This window comes from Capricornis sumatraensis, chromosome 16 (genome assembly GCF_032405125.1).
Source record: "Capricornis sumatraensis isolate serow.1 chromosome 16, serow.2, whole genome shotgun sequence".
NCBI lineage: Eukaryota > Metazoa > Chordata > Mammalia > Artiodactyla > Bovidae > Capricornis > Capricornis sumatraensis.
The window spans coordinates 32,697,815-32,703,814 of NC_091084.1; positions in this window are offsets into that span (position 1 = coordinate 32,697,815).

Sequence of the window (6,000 nt, forward strand, 5' to 3'; positions counted from 1 at the left end):
TCATGGCAAATATATGGAGAAATAATGGAAACAGGGACAGACTTTATTTTCTTGGGCTCCAAAATCACTGTGGATGGTGACTGCACCCATGAAATTAAAAGACATTTATTCCTTGGAAGAAAAGCTATGACACAGCTAGACAGCCTATTCAAAAGCAGAGACATCACTTTGCCAACAAAGGTCCATATAGTCAAAGCTATGGTTTTTCCAGTAGTCGTGTATGGATGTGAGAGTTGGACATTAAAAAAGGCTGAGCACCGAAGAACTGATGCCTTTGAACTGTGGTTTTGGAGAGGACTCTTGAGAGTGCCTTGGACAGCAAGAAAATCAAATCAGTCAATCCTAAAGGAAATCAGTCCTGAATATTCATTGGAAGGACTGATGCTGAAGCTGAAGCTCCAGTACTCTGGCTACCTGATGTGAAGAACTGACTCATTGGAAAAGACCCTGTTGCTGGGAAAGACTGAAGGTGGGAGGAAAAGGGGATGACAGAGGATGAGATGATTGGTTGGCATCACTGACTCAATGGACACAAGTTTGAGCAAACTCCTGGAGATGGTGATGGACAGGGAAGCCTGGCGTGCTGCAGTCCATGGGGTTGCAAAGAGTCGGACATGACTGAGCGCCTGAACAACAACAAATATCCAGTTAAGCCTTGAACAAGGCAAGGGCTAGGAGAGCGACCCTTTACAGAATCAAAAATCTAAGTATGGGGGACTTCACTGGTGGTCCAGTAGTTCCAAATCCACCTTGCTATGCAGGGAACACAGGTTCAATCCTTGGTCGGGGAGTAAGATCCCACATGCCACAGGGCATCTAAGCCTGCATGCCGCCACCAAAGACCCTGCATGCTGAAACTAATACCCGATGCAGTCAAATAAATAGATAAATAAATATTTTTTAAAAATCTGAGTATGATTTATAGTTGGCCCTCCATACCCATGGTTCCTTAGTTTCCGCAGCTCTGCATCCTAACATTCAACTGTGGATCGTGTGGTCCTACAGTATTTACCATTGAAAAAATCCCCAGACAACTGTACTCAGGCTCTTCAAACCCATCTTGTTCAAGGGTAAACACACACACACTAATTGGTTTTAGCTCATGAGACTGGGGATCTGGCCAGTCAAGTCCTGGCAGCTGGCAGATTAGGCAAAAGTTGATGTGGCAGCCTTGAGTTTGAAATCTGTAGGGCAGGTCAGCAGCTGGAAACTCACTCAATTTCCATGTTGAGTCTTGAGGCAGAATTCCTTCTCCAGGAAACCTGTTGCTCTTAAAGGCTTTCAACTGATTGGATGAGGCCCACCCACATTATCAAGGATCATCTCCTTTACTGAAAGGCAACTGACTGTACACTAGACATTAATCATTTCTACAAAATACCTTCACAGCAACACCTACTCTAATATTAGACCAAACAACTAGCAAGGTAGCCTAGCCAAGCTGACACAGAAAATTCACCACCACATCTGCTATCACTTTATATTATCACCAAGTGTTGGTATTTTGACTACGAGAAGCATCAGCGTATTCTACAAGTTTACTCTCCTATATGAACAAGTGACCATAGACAGGAGCCTGGCCGCGCTGGTTCCCTGTTTGTTCCTGGGCCCCTGCATTCTCCACCTCCCTCTGCCCTGCTTTGTGTCCCAGGACTCCAGCCTCTGGATCAGCCTGACCTAGGTTCCCTCACCTGTGGCTCAGCCAGGAGAAGCAGCAGAGGTCAGAGGGCAGGATGAGAGATTTGAGACCTGGATTCCCTGCCCCTGGCTCCCTTGGTACCATAGCTCTGGCCCCTGGCTTTCTCCCTCCAAGGCTCCAGACCTCCGTGGGCTCCTAGACCACCATTCCCCCTTGGTCCTCTTCAGCCCTAGCTTCTCAGTGTCCCTTAACTCCACCGTTGTTCAGTCGCCAAATTGCGTCCAACTCTGTAATGCCATAGACTACAGTACGCCAGGCCTCCCTGTCCCTCACTATCCCCCAGGGTTTGACCAAGTTCATGTCCACTGAATCAATGATGCCATCCAACCATCTCATCCTCTGTCACCCTCTTCTCCTTCTGCCCTCAATCTTTCCCAGCATTAGGTTTTTTTTCAATGAGTCAGCTGTTCACATCAGGTGGCCAAAGTTTTGGAGCTTCAGCTTCAGCATCAGTCCTTCCAATGAATATTCAGGATTGAATTTCTTTAGGACTGACTGGTTTGATCTCCTTGCTGTCCAAGGGACACTCAAGAGTCTTCTCCAGCACCACAGTTTGAAAGCAGCAATTCTTTGGCATTCAGCCTTCTTTATGTTCCAACTCTCACAACCATAAATGACTACTGGAAAGACCATAGGCCACGGGCACCTCTGTAAATAGGCACTCCTTCATCAAAGGACCTCTGAGTCAGGCTGATTGTTTTCCTGTAGAGATCCTGATGACAATAGCTATCCCAGGTGGGGACCCAGAAAAAACAGACAGTGGATGGGAAGAGGGCCGAAGTAACATGGATGGCACAGGCCTATTTGATCCTTGGGAGGAAGTCCGGACCTCAGGGGGCTTCCAGTGAAGCTAGGGAGAGACAGCAGATCACCAGCTACCTTAGGGCCCAGAGCTTTTCTGGGGTGGTGTCTGCATGCCTAGAGATGGTGGTCTCACCGTCTGGATCCTGGCTCCTGCCTTGTGTCTCCTGCTGGGAGAATGTGTGGACTCCCAGGGGTAGGGGGTGGGGTGAAGGGACCCTGCACTCACAGCCCCCTCTTCTTCTGCACTCCAGGAGCAGAAGCCTCTCCACCTGTTGCCTCTACCCCAGCCTTTCAGGATTCCCACCTGTCCTCCCCCTACTCCATGGCTCTGAATCCCAGGCTCCCCCTTCCTCTGTGGAGAACTCCCCTTTCCCTTGCATCTCCCTCTTTCCCGCCTCCTGCCCATCTGCCCTGAGAAGGTTTTTAACTCTTTCCCATTTAAAAGAGAAATCAAAACCACCCCAAACCCCAGTCCCGCTCCACCTCTGCCCTATTTCTCCTTGTGCCCTCGCAGTCAACCTTCTTGCCAGTCTCCTCCTCCGCTCCCGCCCCGTGCTGTGGCATTCAAGCCTAGGCTGTGTTGCAATCAGCAGAAGTCACCTGCTCCTGAAACCAGTGGATTATTTCCACCTAAGTTAGGCCCGATTCAAGGTTCTCCCTGTGCAGACATCATCACCTTCCCTTGCTTGTGGTTTTCCACCTCTTGTACTCTGTGATCCAGCCAGCTTGTACTGTGGGCTCCTCCGGGGTGCCACGCATCCTCCTGGCATATGCTGTTCCTTTTGCTTGGACGGCTTACACTCCATTCCTCCTCCTTTCTCTTTGCTGGGGGTTTCTGCTTAGATGTCCGTGCCTCAGAGAAGACTTTCTTGATGCCTACCCTCAGATTCAAGTAAGGTGTGCCCCTCTGTGGGCCCCATGTGCGTGCTAAGTTGTTTCAGTCACATCCAACTCTTTGCAACCCTATGAACCATAGCCTGCCAGGCTCCTCTGTCCATGGGATTCTCCAGGCCAAACCACTGAAGTGGATTGCCACGCCCACCTTCAGGGGATCTTCCTGACCCAGGGTTCTAACCCATGTCCCTTACATCTCCTGTCTTGGCTGGGGGTGGTTCTTTACCACTAGCACCACCTGGGAAGACCTGTGGGCCCTATAGTCCCCTCTATTTCCCTGAGACACAGGTCCCAGGATGAGGGACGTGCCCCAGGATGGTCCGCAAGCATCATCAGGCCACGAACTTCCTGAGGTCAGGGACACTGCCTGGTCTCTATTCCATTCCCAGCCCCTAGCCTAATGCATAGCTCCAGGGGGTACTCAATTCTCAGCTCTAGATGGATGCGTAGACAAAGGGCTCTGACCTCCTATGTGCGTGGGTGACATGGAGCTCAGAAGCTCCAGAGGGCAGTGTGGGAGGTGGGGACAGTTTAACCAGCAGAGCTGTCCAGCAAAAGGACTGACACCCCAAGGCAGTGACGGGATGATTCCAACTGGGCTTTCCACGGTAAAGTCTGGCCTTTGATGGGAAGCATGGACTAGAAGGCCCTACAACAGCTGGAAACTAACACTCAGTATCTCCAACAGGCGTGGACCCGGGACCCTTGCCTGTGGTTCCCGCAGACATGGACGGGCACCACAGGAGACACTGGGGAGACCTCTCCAGAATCTTGGAAGAGCTGGTGGGGTGAGGGCTCTAGTCAGGATCACACTCCCGTCACCACAAGAGGGCGCCTTGGGCTTAGATTGCCCTGAGTCTGCAGAGGGACGGGGAGGCTTACGTGGTCTGAGAGAGGCAGAAAGTTAGGTAAGGGCTCGCTGAGGCATGGCTCTGCAGAAGATGTGATTAGAGTGGCCAGACCTTGGACCAGTGCTGGCCCCAAGGTCAAAAAAACTCATCGGAAATCAGAGTTGTAAATACATATACTATGATCTATTATTTGAGAACTTCAAGAGCAAAGCGGGCAACAAGTTTGTGTGTACTCCCCCTAGACGGGGGTGGGGGTGAGGGGGTGGGGCTCAGCACTGGGGTTGGGGTTCAGCACTGCAGATATCAGGGACAGGGAACAGCTATGTCTTGACCACCATGGCCTCTCCTGTCCACTTCCCAGGAAAGTTGCTTTACTCTGGTTCCCAGAGCACCTCTCACTCTGTCACCCTGACACTAACCCCCTCCAGTCCCATTCTGCCAATATGCCTCCTGGCAATGGTGCCATCAGATGGATGCTAGGTCTGATTTTAAAAGAGGCCCAGGACTTCTTCCTGGCCTCTGTCTTCCTTCCATCTGCTCTTGTGGGAAACCTGAGCTGAATCTCATTCCCTGTGGTCACCCCAAGGCAGGAGGCTGACCCTGCACCCCACCCCCCTACACTCGGGGCCCTACAGCCCATCTGGCAGACAGAAAGAACGAGATGAGACTTGTTACTTGGTGGCCTTCCAGGCTGCCTGGCTTCTCCACCCTTCTCCCAGTCCTGACAACTCAATCCAGCTGACATGACAGGAAGTGAGAATGAGCCGGAGGGCCTGCAGCCAAGGAGTCCACTTTGCTGAGGTGGGGAACAGGGCTGTGGCCCCACCTCCCTCCCCGAGCACCTTCTCCAGGGGGAAAGCTTGTTTCCAGAAATGTGTCTGGAAGGGTAGACTTAACTCCCAGAGCCTTCTGTCCTTGAAGCCAAAGAATTTGACAGCTTGCTCAAGTAGAAATGGGGCTGGGGGGCTAGTGACTTCTAGAGGTGCAGCCGAAGGGATCAGATGTCACTCCAGGAGGACCAGAAGGACCCCAGGAGGGATCCAAGTTGATCCCTCAACGATTTGGGGACAACCGGATCTTGGAGCAAAGATTTGGCTGCTTTCTGAAAAAGCCCTCCAGCTGTTGAGAGGGTGGGGGTAGAGGAGGAAGTGGTTATTTGCATAAAATTTACATGTGATTTGCATGTGGTGCTTTTGATGTCCAAAGGCACTGAAATTTCCTGTCCTTGCTTCTTTTCCCTTTTCTTTCCTCTGTTCCTTTCCAACCTCTAGGCGATTCCCTATCTCTCTCCTCTCCCCACAGCTTTTTCTCTGCCACACTAAACAGAGGATTGGAGTGAGTATTAGGCCCCAGGGGTTGGGGCCTACCACCTGCCATCTGCCCAGAACTCGGAGAGCTGATTTCATGGAGACTCTTGAGTGCTCCATGGAAGCACTCACAGTCTCCACGAAGGAGGGAGAGACAAAGGGGTCTTTTGCACGCCTGTTCCAGTTCATCTAGTGGAAACGATCATCAAGCAAGTCAGAAAGGGAAGGAACAACAATCGTCCAACACTGCCCCTCACCCTACCCAACTGTCAAAGGCCCTGGAAGAACACATGACGAAGGGACAGAGAGAATAGAGGGTCCCTGTTCCTCCTATACTTGCCGTGTGACCTTGGGCGAGTCCTGTGTGTGTGTGTGCCCAGTCGCACAGCTAAGTCCACCTCTTTGCGACCCTATAGAATGTAGCCTGCCAGGCTTCTCTGTCCAT